This window comes from Ruditapes philippinarum, unplaced genomic scaffold, assembly GCF_026571515.1.
Source record: "Ruditapes philippinarum isolate M1 unplaced genomic scaffold, ASM2657151v2 ctg5771_1_1_1_1, whole genome shotgun sequence".
Taxonomy (NCBI): domain Eukaryota; kingdom Metazoa; phylum Mollusca; class Bivalvia; order Venerida; family Veneridae; genus Ruditapes; species Ruditapes philippinarum.
In genome coordinates, this window is record NW_026861930.1 from 95847 (window position 1) to 114796 (window position 18950).

At 31.0% G+C, this 18950-nt stretch overlaps 1 long non-coding RNA gene across 1 annotated transcript; it reads right to left on the reverse strand.

The window, feature by feature from the left end:
* Positions 1–12353: 12353 nt before the first annotated feature.
* On the reverse strand, positions 12354–18884 carry LOC132717396 (uncharacterized). The gene is made up of 3 exons (XR_009623957.1): positions 18048–18884; positions 17480–17542; positions 12354–16958 (listed from the first exon to the last, which is right to left on the reverse strand). It is a non-coding gene; the product is annotated as an uncharacterized LOC132717396 (long non-coding RNA).
* Positions 18885–18950: the final 66 nt, after the last annotated feature.

Sequence of the window (18950 nt, forward strand, 5' to 3'; positions counted from 1 at the left end):
GTGTCACACATATTTAAATATAATTAATGGTATTATTTGCCAAGTCTTATATGATTTTTAATAGAAACATTATTTTATCTTGTTGTGCGAGTTGTCAATGAAAATACAGCTGAAGACATTCACATACATCAGCTTTACAATTTGGAATCCAATTTTAACTTTTTGCTTTTAACATTTTTAAATTGCTTTTTTCTTCAAATGGAAGAACCTTAAATGTCTGATTTGCTGTAATGAGGATAGTTTACCTAGGAACAAGGCTAAAATTAAATCATGCGTCAACATGTTTTCTTCATCTAAGAGGCATTTTTGTATATCGGACCAAATTCACCGGTGTTGAGCATTAAACCTGTTTTAGTTTTCAGTCTATTTATTTGTTTTCCTTCAAAAACTTTTGTTTTTTTATTTTTAAGAAATTTAAGCCAAAATACTTTTTTTAAACATGTCTAAGTATAAATTAGACACGGTACGCATTCTCTATAAAAACTGACTTAAGGGAAACATAACCATCCTATCACAGTATTTAACGCGAACTTCTATGGAAGTAATAGAGTTTTCGTTTTGAAACGCTCACATTTTAATGCTTTATTTCACAACTGTGCAGATCATTATAATACTACATTTATGAGAGAAAGAATTATATATTTACATTTGTACATTTATCATAATGAGGCGTATATATTTGGACTCAATATACACATTAACACATTCCATTCCGGATAAACAGACTCGAACCTCTAAATGGAGAAAAAAAGCATGAGAATTGTAAAATCATCGGCATTTTGGCGTCAAAAAAGATAAGTATTTTGTTTTGTATTTAGTTTCTATGATGTTTATTTACTTTTTATTCAATAAAAGAATTGAATATGTGTTAAACACCGATGACAATGAAAATATTTACAAGACAAAGGGTTAATTAAAATAATAATTTCATAATAATGTTTAATTTTTATACTGAATATGGTGAACATCATACAAGTATTAGTACTATACCAACATAACAGGATTATGTCTATGCGTCAACAGGCGTTATCTTGACTTTACATTACAGAGATTCAGGCGAGTCAGAAGAAAAAACAAACATTGATTTGATGACAATAAAAGGTTATAAAACAAATGCGACCAAAATCATTATCATGGGATTTTACAGTATCTTTTCCACTAGTATTTCATCAGCTATTTTAAATGGGATTAGTTTAGCATAATGATCCTTTTTCTGAATTCACGCTTTATTAATGATGAATAATCATAACTTCTTTGTACCATTTATCCTACAAGCTTTTCAGTCAATTCCATTCAATGGTAGTTGTATCAATTTGAAACTAAGTCTAAAGATATCGGATGTTAAAGTAATGATATTTAGTACCATTCTGAATTATATTGGACTTGTACATACTTATCAAACCTATAACTGTATGGTTTATCGTTTATATGTTTTGCAATTAATCACCAAGGCTTATCGATTTTCGTGAGGATATTCCTACGCAACTCGAATCGTGCATTATTCTACAACATCGAACCAAAATTCATACCTAGTATACAACGTAGCATTATTAGATACGTTACATTGTATATTTCATTTCATTGGCAATACAATTATAAGGGTTTCTATAAGATATATGTAAAATTGAAAAAAAATCACGAATTGCTTTTATTTAATTATAAAATCAGAAGATTATGAAACACATGAGAGTAATTATTCAGTAAGTATATAAATCAATGAATCAGCGTTTATTTAAATAACTGTGTAGTCAGTGGTTGTATATCATATTCTGTAGAAATTAAATCATATTAGCCATATGTTAACGTTATCTTCTAAAGTACTAAATTTTACAGTGATATACAGAGTATCTAAATAGCTCGTATGTCATCGCAGCAGCTGATTCAGCCATCAATTACAGGAAACAATGAATTGACATTTACTACCAAGCCAAAACAAAAACACTAATTTGACAAAAGAGGTCAGAATATGGAAACGTTTTGTAAAGTGCAAACACGTTTTAAAAGGCAGGCCTAGCATTTTGAATTACCAAGGGATAACTGTTGTTAGACAGATAAATACATTTAATTTAATACTGCCTTCGTAAAGTAAATGAGTTATAACAGTGTCTGAAGCATATTTAATTAAAATACTGGAAAATCGATAAGGAAAGCTACACGCACTCCACCGTACACTATGTGGATTTTCAGATAGAATTTTAGATAATTATCTTAGACAAAAAAAATCGTATTCCATGAAAAGGACGAATTACAAATTGATCACAGAACAATAAACACTAAAATAGTAGTATATGTATATAAAACATCTTGTATTTTCTGCAATGTCATCATGTCTTTAACCTTGCAAATAATTCACGTAGCACTTGTCTATGACTATACTGTGTTAAAATATGGAAACATACTAAAGGTCTATTGAATCTATCGTACTGATGTTGCCTACAGTATAAACGAACTTGTTTGTAACAGTCACGTTTCTTTTTATAGACCCACTACTTTCACAGATGAGTGAAGTTGGCGGCCTAGCGCCCAGCGGTGTAGCGGCGTGAAGTTGGTGGCCTAGTGGCCCAGCGGCCTGCCGGTGTGAAGTTGGCGGCCTAACGGCCTAAAATTTTAATGTTGTCTAATTTTTGGAAAAATGTTGAAAAAACGACTCTTAATTAACTTTTAAAGACATATTTTTCATTTCGCAGTTATATAAAAGAAAAAACATTACTTTTAGAAAGTTTTTTTTCTCTGGCGACCTAGCAGTTTGAAATATGACAGATGTAGAAATGTTATAAATATGATAAAAACGAGATTTTATGAAGTTCTTAAGACTATACTTGATATTTAAAGGTATATTAAATTTAAAAAAATTCACTTTGAGAGATTTTTTTTTATTCTTTCATTTTTTGTAAGTGGCGGCCTTGCGGCAAGCGGCCTAACGGCAAATTTTTCAATGATGTAGACATGTTATTTCAACAATAAAACGGCATTTAATGAAGTTCTAAAGAAAATTCTTGTTATTTAAAGGATGTATTAAAAGAAAAAAAATCACTTTGAGAAAACTTTTCTTATTTGTTCATTTATGTGAAGTTGGCGGCCTGGCGGCCTAGAATTTTAATGTTGTCTAATTTTTTAAAAGAATTGAAAAACGACAGTAAATTAACTTCTCAAGGCTATTTGTATATTTGTATTTGTATACAAATTGTCAATAAATATATAATTATAATAAACCGTCACCATTTATCGTCAGAACCTAATGTATATGAAATATGTTCGCTTTTTGTTTTTTTTTTTTTAAATAAGGCTATAAGATACCACGTCAGTTTCTAAAATGACTTACGTTAAGAAGTTATTTCATGTATATTCATATTTGCATTTTGTTTTGTTCTATACGAGAATGGGAGTTTTAACAGGCATTCCATACGTTAAAAAACCTGAAGCCCTTTTGAGCATAGAAAAATATTTCTTTTTGATAAAAGCATTGTATTTGTTACTAATCATATGATGTTAGTAGTATGTAGTGCTACTGGATATAATGCACACACAGCAAATGCATTTACTTAAGCAATAATTAAACAATAAAAATACTAGTAGAAAGCAAATCCTCAGAGAGTTTTTTGTTGTTGTTGACACTGTTTACAGACAGTGCTATTAAAGGACTTTATTAATTTATCCATAAGATATAAAAACCTTCAATAAAAATGTTTGAGCTATCTCAAACGGTCTAACCACATTATCAGTTTTGATATTTTATTATATATATTATATATATTTTATAATAACGATGTGCTGTTATATCCTGAATATAGAAAGTATATAAGGTTTCTAACAGCTTATCGGGCTTATATAGCATGGATGTATTTTAATTACTCATAATTACAATCACAACAAAATGTTTCTTGTTCACATACAGTCAAGACGAAATCGTGATGTTATGATTTTGTGCATGAAATAATTTTGGAATAGCTAGACAAATTGCAAGATTATTTTGATGTTTTTCCTGATTCACCATATTTACTATAATAATCGCTACTCACACATATTCGGCTGTCTTTTTGTTGATGTTATTCATGACAATTTCGAAGTGATCTTGGTTTGAACGTTTCAGATAGCCATTTCAAACGGTAATCATAAATTAACAGTCTTAAGGGGATCACACACTATCGCACAATCGCGAATAAATTTCACTGTTATAAAATTTGAAAAACAAATAGACTGGTTTCAAGGAAAAGTCACTACTGTAAACAATTGCATATTGTTTGGCTTAAGTGTTTTAACAAAATTTATGGTCACATAACAAAAATAAAGTCTAATAATATTAGTTCAAGACTCATCGATTGATTTATGTATTTATATATCCATTCATGGTAGTTTTGTTTATAACCGATGTCTTATTTCAATCATTTTGTGATGCATATGTTGCTTTTATTTGTTTGTGTTGAGATCATTTCACATCAATCCCTTTAAGTGACGATACAAATATCATATTTGTACCTTTTTTTGTTTTGTTTTGGGTTTTACGTCACATCGACACAGTATAGGTCATATCGCGACGTTCCAGCTTTACTGGTTGAGGCAGACTTCAAGAGCCCTTCCGGCTTAAACGGACACCTTAGTAGAACCACCGACGTTCCATTAGCTAGCTGGATAGCTTCCTCACATATAAGAATCCAAAGTCCCTGTCGGGATTTGAACCCACAGTGGTGAGGGGCAAGTGGTTTGAAGTCAACTACCTTAATCACTCGGCCATAGACGCCCCTCGTATTTGTATAATAAGTGTTATGAATGAAAAAAAAATATATCAAACAATTAAACAATAGTTGTACGGCTGTAATAGTTTATCTGTGCATGGTTTGCAACGTTTACAAATTGTAATAAATTATTCAGTAATCTAAACGTTCATAAAATGATCTGGAGTGAAGGAAAGTTATTTTGTAGGAATATATGACTAGCTAATTTCTAATGTTTTAATCTTTAATCTTTGATTATATATGAAATTAAAAAAACATTCATTTCCAAATTTATGTTATTGAATTGACTTAGTACATGAAGAATTATAAAAGCTTTATTCAATCCGGAACTTACTATCAGAAATGGCATTTATTCAAAGACCCAAATCTCTATTTTTGCGTTACTATAAGATGTCTTAATTACCCAACATGAGTATTAAACTAGGTAATTTACCAGCAGTGATATATTTTGCTTCCTTAATTATTTCTCGTCTCATGCTATGTTAATCATGTAATAAAAATATCCATTTCCTTTTGAGATGTAATTATTCACAGCGCATAATTCTTTCAGAACGTTTTATTTCATGTACGCTCATTCTTATTTCCTACCAGTTTTACTACCATTCAGAAGTTCATCTGATAGAGCGATAAACTACGGATATCACATGGATCTCTTACTTTTTATATTATATCCTTTTCAACAAACTGTACAATGTTTAGACAAGATTTGATGTAAATGTATAAAAATAAACGTAAATAGTGTAACACAATATCTCTGGCGTTTTGTAACGAATATATATGTTTAAACATATTGTAAAATTACAACAGATATAGATATGAATGATGGATTTCTAAATTTTAACTATCATTCACTTTAAATAATAGTGTAAGTAAATACCTTGACCACAAGTTTTCTCCTGACAGTGTATATGATTGGAATTTATTAAATTTAATGTAGCAACAAAATAGGTTATACACGTGTAAACGTTAAAAGAAACAAGGGTTGCAGTTTTTGGCAATTAGGCATTTTTTATATTGCATATATTCTGATGTTATTGACCTTCCAATTCTGAATACATAAAAGCACTTATTGATATTTGATCCCACTTCGGTTCTGTCCGTATTGTTTACGAGAATTAGTGTGGATTATATAACTAATATTAGAAAAAGCATACTGGCTTAATGCATGGGTTCTCGCGATAGCACAGTCGGTTAAGTGATTACCTAGTAATGTGAGAGGTCTGCGGTTCGATACGTACTTTTGCCATTGTATTTAGACATATTCTTTCTTTATTTTAAAAGTATATTTTAATCAAAATGGTTGAGTGCTTGCAAAATTGTCTACATGGATATAAAACTTTATTAAAACCTGATTAATATCGTATTTCACGGCACTAAAATGACATTTTAATGATTCTTTTCCGAATGAATAAAAATATTACTACTTAAACCCTGTTATTTCAAACGAGTATAATAGTTACCGAAATAGTTGCAAAACATATTGTAAAATAGAACAACATTAAACAGAAAACAATCATAGTTTCAATAAGTAATGTTAAAAATGATTATTAATAAGAAGTAAAAAAAACATGGATATACGCGGTCCAGATTTAACCACACGTATGACATTAAAAAAGATACAACCATAGTTTAACCTATTGCGCTATAACCATCCGTAAAACTAGTTCATAGCAACACATTAAATTTAATCACATCTTACTGCATACATCTCACGAAATTTACCGAACATTTATCGAATATTAATGTGTTTGACAGTATGATCAGTTTGCAATTGACATGTCAATACCTATAAATACACACACACTGCTATGATAATGTGACTACATTCAAGTTTGTGTGATGGTGTTGGACATGGAATACCCGTCCATGCATTTTTTGTTCTATCAGTAAAACTTTTAAATCGCATTTCACAAGTATAGTGACCGAAATTTGCATGTATCTCTGTGAACTCCTGCAGCTTCAATATCGTAATGTTTTATTGTAAGTCGTTATGCATATAAAACCACTGTTAAATGGTTCTGTTACATATATATATATCTTATCACCTCTGCCATAAAATGTCTGATTATGTACATGTAAGACATAAATATATATACAAACGTTTAACATTGAATATATTTTGCCACTGATATTCTTGCTGATAAGCTTCCCAAATAAATGTATTTACATTTATGATCCGATGACGCTAGAAGTTACACAAAATTATGATTTTTTTCGAGGGAGGAGTGATTTCCTTAAAAAAAAATGTTTTCTTTTAGATAACTTGTATCACGTTTGAAACAGATTTATACAAGGAAATGTCAAGAAAAAATAGTATATCAAAAGTGTGATGCATATTTTATATCATTTTCGTATTGTTTTCTTCTTTTCAGAAATTTACCAGAATGTCAAGTAATAGATTCAAGTTCAAAAGGAGACCATTGAAGAGTTTGCTAGTCTTAGAACTATATATACTTTATTTGAATCATTATTTAATCATTATCTGAAGTACATATACAGTTATATACAAGAACATTGCATATTTACCGTAATTAAAATGAATTTTAAAACAAGTTTGAGCTCTAACCAAGGAAACACTGCAAACGATATTTGTTTTGGTATTGAAACATCGCGATTTTGCAGTTTTAGCTTATAAAGTTTATGAAGTCGTGATCTTAACATACCGACATCACTTATTTATTTTTATGAATCAGCGACTTCAAATTCACGAATTACGAATTGTCTGTCTGCCAAAGTTTTAAATACAATTGTACTTCTTGACTAAGTTTTCATTTCTTAACCAGTGTAAATGATAACAATATATATTATATTATCAGCATGTTATGATGAACTGTTATTGAACTAAAACCAATTACCTTTAGTATATATAACAATTATAAAAAGAATGTCTATAAAATCATCTTGAAGGTAATTATATGAAAACAGTTTATTAGTTTAAAGTCGATAACCTAGTATATATTTGCTGAAAGACAAAATACTGGCACATTGCATAAAAAGCAAATGGTGTATGTTCGAACAAACTGTTAAACGAATAGAAACCTACTTAAAGTAGCACAATAACATACAGCTCTGAATTTTTTTTTTAATAATATTAGCAAAAGGCATGTGTGTGAAATATAAGGGTAGTATTACTACTAGTATTCTATATTACAACACTTTCAAAACTCGACCCATCGATTATCGAACCAATATAGTTTACTGTTGACCGATTTGATAAAGTTATATTTTATAAGATATTAATAGCGTTTCTCACTTTAAAAAAAATAATATGTACGTTTCATAAAAAGCGTTTTGTAACGAATGATACAGAATAAATTGCTGAATCATTACATCCGTTGAAACGACAATAAGTGTGCACTGAACACAAGAAAAGCCACAAGTACACAAATGTATGATGCATTTCAAACTACACTACAATAAAGTTACAACCAAAACTGATTTTTATGAACTAAATCATGCTATGCTAAAGAGTTTGTCATTTTTATATTGGTGTGAAAACAAGGCATTGTTAATATCTACCTGTCTCTTCGTTGTAAAGTAATTATAAACTAGTGTTTTTATAGCTGACAATGAACAAAATGCATTACAACTTAAGATATATAAACATTTTAAATGTAGAAAACAGGTTGGGCAAATCAAAAATAAATTTGTTTGATATTTTGTGCACACATTTGTGCACTATACGTTCACCTTTTCCATTTCTTGATAACATTTGTTTCCACATACTTTTTTACATTCGCATTTTTTCATTTTTGTCCTAAACAAACAAAGCATTTGAATTAAAAAAGAATCAAAGGGATTTGTTACAGATCGCTGCGTTAAAGTATTACAGAGTTCTAATATGCATACTTTATTATGTGCATTTTCATTGCGAAGCACCTTTAGGTAACGTCTTAAATGAGTAGGAGAGACTGCCTTTACCTTCAACTCATTTTATTCCGATCTGTACCGGCAGCCAATGTGCATTAAATATAACTTACGTTTGATGACGTCAAATGCTAAACATTCTATACGTATCTCATGCTATGTTTAATTCATTTTCTTTTTAGTAAGTATAACTTAGATATTCAACGGTCTATAGTACATAACACAAGTAGAATGTTTTTTGTTGTAAAAGCAGACGAAAACGTAAATTAATATGCAGTTATTAATACTTATGTTTATGAACAACAAGATCATTATTATTTGTCATGTAATATCAAAGAGTATCATTACTTGACATTTCCAACTTTAAGTTTAATCATATCAAATGTTTCCAAAGCCATTTGATATGTTCTAATGTGATGTTGTTATACATAAGTATTTGTCTCATTGAATGTGTTGACCTATCGATTACTTTCGAAATTATGAAACGTTTTTAGTCATATCAAAAAAAGATTAAAGGGTATGTTGTTCCTCTTTTGGTATAAAAAATCTGTTTATAATATAAAAAGTTCAACATATCACGATACTCACCTTATATAGAAAAAAAAGTCATATGAAGTTTGAACATGATTTAAATACAGTGAACGCCATCAGAGTTTATTCCTTATTCAATGCAATTTCAGTCTATATTTTCAATTTCTCTAAAATTTCAATATTCAAGGTGTATTTAAAATTTTGAAAACGATATAAAAACCTTTTAAACATATATCCCATAAAGTGAGACAGTTAGCTTTATCATTTACACTTAATAACAATTACATTGTAACTTCAAATATGTTAAACCGTTTAATATTTTAATTCAGCAAAATTTAATTTAGCTTTTGATATCAAATTGTGAGCTGCTGCTTTTCTCTTCTGAAACTAAAGAAATATTTCTACTAATTCCTGCAACTTTATTGTAATTCTCGTGATTGCATTTTTGTAGAATTCTAAGCTACTTGTATTCTTCAATCTTAAGCAAACACATATTTAATTTATTGTTAGCCATAGGTTGATCGAATTTCCCTGTTGTAGACAATAGTAGTTTTATTTATTTTCACGTCGATAAATAGTATACACTTACAATAACCATCTTCATTTTAATATGTATCAGCAAGTATACGTTGTACAGTTTTATTGCATTCTCTTCACGATCTTTATGTACACAGCTTGATCAATATCACCTACCTACAATAAAAGCAAGTTCATAGAGAGTTTTGAATGTTGTACGATATCTACAAGAAGAACTGACCTAGGTACCACTTAACTAATTGCAATAATCAGAACCGTCTGCCTTTTGATATTTATGTTCATAAGATTGATAGCTAAAGCTGTAAATATACAATAATTCAACATTCCCCTGTTAATATGCGTTATCTCTTATTACCAAGTGAATTCATTGAATGTCATATCTTGTTTTTTTTTTTCGTTTCTTATATCACTAAGATTTCCACTAGCCTTAAGTACGGATACCTATAGAAAGTTATGGATATTTTCAAAAAAGCAATGAAAGGATAGGAAATTAAATGATTGTAAAGAACCCAATTGTTTATAGTTATGCAATTACCATAAATGTCGACCTTAAGACATTTATGTTTGTCAAAAGTGAAGTGGAACTCATTGAAAGAATAATGGATATATATTACAAATAATGGTTTACCCCACATGAACAAGTAATTATACCTTCATATTCATAATTCCGTCATATATTAATCGCCCTAGTACGGAACTGCGTGAGTTATATGAGCAACAACCTCGTTATAGATTCATAATGCAATACATATATATCTACATGAACCGAATATGAAAATGCTTTTTGTCGGTAGATTTTTTATTGAATTGTCACGGAACTGTGTGTTATAGAGAGAAGCTCACATCGGGTAGTCAGCCACAAAGGGTAGTAAGTACCAGCAAATTTATTTGTTTGTTTGATTTTATGCCTTTTCAAAACAGTATTTCAGTTATATAGGCGAGTAGTTTCCTAACCATCGTTCCTGAAGCTATACCAGTACTTGACTTCCTTCCTCCACGCTAGACCACCAAAGTATCTCCCGGGGATCAAACCTACGCAAGAGAGGTAACTGGATTAGAAGAAACCGACGCTAACCCCTCAACCACGGAGGCGGTTATTTTGCTTGTGGTGTTATGTGCAGAATAATTAAAAAGGCTATATATTTAGCAATGTATAAAAAGTCGAGAAAGTATAAAAAAATCTATTTCAAAAAATGAGCCGCGTCTGATCAGGATCCATGCTGTTCGCTTTAAGTTTCTCCACTTGTAATAGAGTTGATAAGCGAACAACATGGATCCTGATCAGACTGCGCAAATGCAAATGGGTGAAGCGTATTAAAGAAGAACTCACATGATTGTTCTTTTTTTTGGTCAACCAGTGACTATGTATTATGTCAGTAACAAGTTAGCCAATTTACCAAAAAAAACTGTAAACACCGGAAAGGTCCATTCTGGTCATTTCCTTGTATGTAACCTTTCCAAACGTGATGAAATGTGTGGCTTCAGCTTATCTTTTCTTGGAATACTATTAATCATACGTACACACACTAGCGTCATCAGAGCCTACCTGTAAATAAATCTAAATGAAAGCGTATTAGAAAGTATTTTCAATGTTAAACGATTGCTTATCTTCTTACAAAATCATAATTGTCATGGAGATATGATAAGAAATAATGTAACAGAACTATTTAGCAGTATTTTCATACGTAAACTGGTATATAGAAACCTTTAAGATGTTGAAATTACAGGATTTCCCAGTCAAATTCAACGATGCCTGAAAAAGTCGGTCAGTATTTAGGTATAGAAGTTTAACCGATAGGTAATAATGCAGGGACCTACTCCGTTACAATCATGAATGCCATCATACTATCATAGCAGTAAGTATTATTTTATAGGTATACGTTATAAACACACCAGAATGTTCTTATATAGTCATTGGGATTGGATTTTTTTATTACATGATTGCTTCATGAGATCTACTGGTTAATTGTTTTGTCACATTAAATTCCACAAATTCTGTACATAAAGTCAATGTGTACTTATAATATAAAAGTTGAATGATACATGAGAAATTCATCATTCATATCTCTACCTGTTTGAGTATTCACACAATTGTTTGAAAATATATTTCAGCTACATGACGTGAGAGCGTTACCAAAACCATTGAAAAGAATACATTCATTCACGTGAAAAAATGTTTGAATATTATTCAGTTGATAAGTTGAAAAAAGGGTATATGAAAAAAAATATGTCCGTTGTATTTTCGATGTTAATCTCTATCAGATGTACTTCTGAAGGGTAGTTAAATTGTCAGGTATAAGAAAAAAGCTTACAAGAAATAACATATATTAAAAAAGGTTTATGCGCTCTGAATAATTGCATCTTAAAAGAAAATGGATACTTTTATTACATGATTGGCACAGCATGAGACGAGAAATAATTGAGGAAGCACCTTATAATTATCACTGCTGGTAAATTACCTAGTTTTATACTCATGTTTGATAATTAGGTAGAGCAATATTAAACCTAAAAGAGAGTTTTGGGTCATTGAATAAATACCATTATATCTAATAGAAACTTCCGGTTTAGACTAATTCTTTAGGATTCTTCATATATTGAAGTAATTATACATAATAAACCATGCAGAGATACCTATTGATAACCACAGATTAAAGATTAAAACATTACAAATGAGAAAGTTATTTAACTCGATATATTTTAAAAAGGGGAAATACACTCGTTCCCCTTTTTAATGCACTATTTTTACATTATTTTCAGCTAAAGTAATGGTATTGTTTTGTGAAAAGTAAAAGACAAACAGCTAAAGTAAACATCCAAATTTTATTTTTTGTTTCTTTTGCAAATGTTTTCGGGGGAACCGTTCCCCCGAAGAACAAAAGCCATGTACAGAATACAACATGTTTTGATAAATATAAAGCAATTTTTCAGTAATAAGAGATACATTATGCTTAAGGGGGAACCATTCCCTCATCGAAATAAAAAGTAAATTTTAAAACTTATCATAATATATTTTCTAAAGGGGAACCGTTCCCCCTTAACAAAATAGATATAACAATTTGATAGAATAAAATGCAATAATTTAGAAATTTAGAGCCATGTTAATGGTAAGAGGGAACCGTTCCCTCCTCAAAATAAAAAATAAATTTCAAAACTGATCTATAACAAATTTTCTAAAGTGGAACCGTTCCCCCTTAACAAAACTGGTACATGTATAACAATTGGATAGAATGAAATGCAGTAATATAGAAATTGAGAGCCATGTTACCGGTAAGAGGGAACCGTTCCCTCATCGAAATAAAAAATAAATTTCAAAACTTATCTATGACACATTTTCTAGAGTGGAACCGTTCCCCCTTAAAATATATATAACAATTTGATAGAATAAAATGCAATAATTTAGAAATTACGAACAAGGTTACAAGTAAGAGGGAACCATTCCCTCATCGAAATAAAAGACAAATTTCAAAACTTAACTACGACACATTTTCTAAAGTGGAACCGTTCCCCCTTAACAAAACAGATTTAAAAATTTGATAGAATAAAATGCAATAATGTTGAATTTTAGAGCCAGGTTACCAGTAAGAGGGAACCGTTCCCTCATAAAAATAAAAAATAAATTTCAAAACTTATCACTTACCAATTTTCTAAAGTGGAACCGTTCCCCCTTAACAAAATAGATAAAACAATTTGATAGAATAAAGTGCAATAATTTAGAAATTTAGAGCAAGGTTACCGGTAGGAGGGAACCGTTCCCTCATCGAAATAAAAAACAAATTTCAAAACTTATCTGAAACACTTTTTCTAAAGTGGAACCGTTCCCCCTTAACAAAACAGATATTACAATTTGATAGAATAAAATGCAATAATTTAGAATTTTAGAGCCATGTAAATGGTAAGAGGGAACCGTTCCCTCATCAAAATAAAAAAATAAATTTCAAAACTTATCTATGATACATTTTCTAAAGTGGAACCATTCCCCCTTAACAAAACAGATATAACAATTTGATAGAATAAAATGCAGCTATATAGAAATTTAGAGCAAGTTTACCGGTAAGAGGGAACCGTTCCCTCATCGAAATAAAAAAACAAATTTCAAAACTTATCTGTAACACTTTTTCTAAAGTGGACCGTTCCCCCTTAACAAAACAGATAAAGCAATTTGATAGAATAAAATGCAATAATTTAGAATTTAGAGCCAGGTTACCAGTAAGAGGGAACCGTTCCCTCATCAAAATAAAAAATAAATTTCAAAACTTATCACTTACCAATTTTCTAAAGTGGAACCGTTCCCCCTTAAAATATATATAACAATTTGATAGAATAAAATGCAATAATTTAGAAATTTAGAGCCAGGTTACCAGTAAGAGGGAACCGTTCCCTCATCAAAATAAAAAATAAATTTCAAAACTTATCACTTAACAATTTTCTAAAGTGGAACCGTTCCCCCTTAACAAAATAGATATAACAATTTGATAGAATAAAATGCAATAATTTAGAGCCAGGTTACCAGTAAGAGGGAACCGTTCCCTCATCGAAATAAAAGACAAATTTCAAAACTTAACTACGACACATTTTCTAGAGTGGAACCGTTCCCCCTTAACAAAATAGATATAACAATTTGATAGAATGAAATGCAATAATTTAGAAATTTAGAGCCAGGTTACCAGTAAGAGGGAACCGTTCCCTCATCAAAATAAAAAATAAATTTCAAAACTTATCACTTAACAATTTTCTAAAGTGGAACTGTTCCCCCTTAACAAAATAGATATAACAATTTGATAGAATAAAATGCAATAATTTAGAAATTTAGAGCCAGGTTACCAGTAAGAGGGAACCATTCCCTCCTCAAAATAAAAAATAAATTTCAAAACTTATCTATAACAAACTTTCTAAAGTGGAACCGTTCCCCTTAACAAAACAGATACATGTATAACAATTTGATAGAATAAAATGCAGTAATATAGAAATTTAGAGCCATGTTACTGGCAAGAGGGAACCGTTCCCTCATGACAACTTAACCAAAATTCAATAATTTGAACTTGACAGTCAATGTGATTTAAAGCTCAAGGTCAAGGTCTGTTCAACCTTTCAGCATGTCTTGTCCAAATGGTTGTTTTGTCTAAGTTTGAAATACTCCATTGATTACTTACAAAGTTACAGCCAACAAGAGGGCCAAAATGACCCTAGATCGCTCACCTGACCCATCAAACCCATATTATATTAAACTCCTGTGACCTAGTATTTCATCTGAGATGACACATGTTCGAACTCATCCGAGCAATTACCTAGACAAGCATCCTGACCAAGTTTCATGACAGGCGAGTCAAACATGTGACCACTAGAGTGTTAACAAGGATTTTCCATATTTGAGCAGTGTGACCTAGTTTTTGACCCCAGGTGACCCATATTCAAATTTGATATAAAAATCATCAAAACAAACTTTCAGTCCAGGATATTTGGATGAAAACAGTAGCCATTAGAGTGTTAACAAGATTTTTCTATTTTTAGCTCCTGTGACCTAGTTTTTCATCTGAGATAACCCATGTTCAAACGCAAGCTCAGGTGAGCTAAAAAGAATAACAAAGTTACAGCCAAATAAGCAAATATCAAGCAAAATTGATAGTTTAAACATTTGACACCGTGACTTGGAAGGTCAAGATATTTTAAGACTCAAGGTCAAGTTCAGTCTGGTCTACTTGAAGGTCTTGTTAAAAGGGTTGTTGTGAAGAAAATTGAATCCATTTTGTAATGAAATAATTGCCAATGTTAAAGTTTTAGGATGACAACAAGAAAGTAAGGCATGACTGTACATAGCAATAGCTCACACTCTTTTATTCTTAAAAAAAATTGAGCTGAAAAATATTAAGAGCACCGCTAGGCCAAATGTGGGCCAAATGGAACTTAAGTTATTCTCCGGAAACTGTTTTCACTTTTAAAGTAATAGTGACCTTGACCTCTGACCTTGTGATCCCAAAATCAATAGTGGTGTTCTACCCAATATGGCCAATCATCCTATAAAGTATGAATACTGTGGGCCAAATGGAACTTAAGTCATGATCCGAAAACTGTTTTCAGTTTTAAAGTAATAATGATCTTGACCTCTGACCTTGTGACCCCAAAATCAATAGGGGTCTTCTACCCAATATGGACAATCATCCTATGAAGTTTTTATATTGTGGGCCAAATGAAACTTAAGTTATGTTCCGGAAACAGTTTTCAGTTCTAAAGTAATAATGACCTTGACCTTTGACCTTGTGACCCCAAAATCAATAGGGATTTTCTACCCAATATAGACAATCATCCTATGAAGTTTGAACACTGTGGGCCAAATGGAACTTAAGCTATGCTCCGGAAACTGTTTTCAGTTTTAAGGCAATAATGACCTTGACCTTGTGACCCCAAAATCAATAGGGGTCTTCTACCCAATATGGACAATCATCCTATGAAGTTTTTATATTGTGGGCCAAATGAAACTTAAGTTATGTTCCGGAAACAGTTTTCAGTTCTAAAGTAATAATGACCTTGACCTTTGACCTTGTGACCCCAAAATCAATAGGGATTTTCTACCCAATATAGACAATCATCCTATGAAGTTTGAACACTGTGGGCCAAATGGAACTTAAGTTATGCTCCGGAAACTGTTTTCAGTTCTTGACCTTTGATCTTGTGACCTCAAAATCAATAGGTGTCTTCTACCTTATAATAATATGGACAATCATCCTTGGGTAACAGTATTTTCTTCGGGATGATATTTTTACTGTTACTAACAAACCCATGTGTTATTTATATACTGATACCCAGTCACACAAGTACCTCTGGGTTCGTACGGAGGAACAGATGCCAGGGGGTATAACATAATATGCCCGAAATTGTTTCGGGCATATTAAAATTCAACACATCATTTCTCCCCAATGAGATTTATCCATCTATAATGTATTAAGTTTCACTAACATGTAGATACCTCCTCTTGGTGGATGGATATATGGACATTCCAACACATTTACTAAGTTGTTATAAAGTTTTGAAAACATAATGATTCCTAGTGTTTTACTGCATTATAATGTTTGTTCATTCAACATGTTGTTAAACATGCACATTTTTGCACTAAAATTGCACCTTTCAACATCTCTCTTTACAGCCATATAGCCATATAGATATTGTTACCAAACAATATTCAACAACCATCTTCAGTATATCAAATGAAAGTTTCAACAAAACTTATGCAAAGTTTAAGCACATGTTCCATTGCTCCTCTATGATGAATAGGGAAAATCTTCTTGACAACAATATCTGAAAATAAACAAAAAAACTATTTTACTTTTTTTATATTTCAAAATTTGATAAATAAAGTACTTCATATGATAATTCTTAAATAAATTTAAATTCTGAATAAGATATGCATTGCCTTCAAAAGACAGACATTTATTTAGAGGCCAAATTATTCAAACAAATTTTCTAACTAAACTTAAGATTAATAATTATTTATATCTACAATTGCATATTAATTATAGTCCATATAAAAATTTTTTATTGCATCATTATTTTTTGTGTAAGTGAGAGGTTAAGGACAGGAATCATTGACAAATTTCTTTATAGGGCCAAGCTATTTTTACTTAACAAAATATATGCTCTCTTTAGAGGTGATATATAAAAGAGTAATTGATCTTAAATTTCCTCAAGACAAGAGGACTGTGATGACTATAGAGTTTCACATGGTTGATGAACAAAACAGGCAAAGAGAATTGTATTTGGTAAAGTACTGTCTAAAGTATCATTTTAGCACATTTTGTAGATATTGTACAAGTACTTACTTAATTTAACTGTGACCAGTATAACTAGTTGTTGAAGGTAACCATTTTTATCCAAGATATGACCTGAAATGTGGTTAATATTTACATTATAACAATTAACAAATGCATATTTAATGTGGTCCAAAGGAATGCTGTAGTAACTGGAACAATACTGTCTCAACCAATATCAGATATTTGATGTATATTCAATTCAAAGAACAGAGTTCAGATAAGCAGACAATGGGGTGTGCTTGGCTTAGATAAGTTGACTTCAAATCACTTGCAACTCACTGCTCTGAGTTTGAATACCACTGATGACTATGTGTACTTTCATGTGAGGAAACTACATAAATCAAACAAGCTTACAGAATGTTGGTTTATCTACTCAGGTACCTGCTCATGCCTGACATAATGCATCACTGCTATGACTTTGACCGAGGGACACAAGTACAGCACGCAAAACATCATCTACTAATGGTGGCTGCATTAACCAATTCATTTTGAAATCCTATCATTCATGCAGAAGTTAAAACCCTAAAATCCCTTAAACACTACAACAACTTTGTACTTGATAAGTCAATTCACTTACATTTTCTTCTTTTGATTTGTTTGTTATCACTTGTCTCCTCCATCACATCTATTTTGCTTGGCTCAGTTTACAGGCTTGGACCCTAAAATTTTAAGCAACTATTTTTTAACTGTTGTACCATTACAAACTAATTCAATTGTGTTATAGTATTTAAATTTTAGGAAAATAATAAGAGTAAATAAATACAGATAAATGCTAAACCTGCTAAATTTCTGAAATAGACTTTGTCTAGCTTTCATTTATAAAACTTCCATTATCAATTTTGTTAGCTAAACAATAAAGCCTGGCTCTTTAAAGGCTGCAGTGGCTACCATTCCGGCTGACCAGCAGGTTGCTATGAAAGTTAATGGTACTGGTTGCTATATAGAAAATAAAATTTTGCTATGGAAGTCACTGGTTCTTATGAAAAGTCTGTAACTGATATGAAAAGAAAAGAAAGCCAACAGTTGCTATGGAAAGATAAAGGTTGCTTTGGAAAATAAGTCACTAGTTGCTATGGATACCACTGGTTACTAAGGATTAAGTTGATGCTGGTAGAAATAATAGGTACATGTTCTTGAGAAATGTATTTCAAGGGTCATTATGGAAATTACTGGTTATTAAGGGAAGTCAATTTCATCATGGAAAGTCATGGTTGCTATGGCAGTCTCCAGTTAGTATGAAATATCACTAGTTGCTATGGAAAGTAAATGGTTGCTATGGGAGTCATTGGTTGCTTTGTAAAGTCATAGATTGCTACTTAGCAGTCACTGAATGTTATGAAAAGTCACTGGTCCCAGTGTCAGCATTTTCCCCCCTACTTTGTTAATCGTGCCTGGTACCAAACAAATTGGGAAAAATGCATAGCATGCACTCAGATTGAGAATTTAACATAATATACACAAAGCATTCATGGGGAATTTT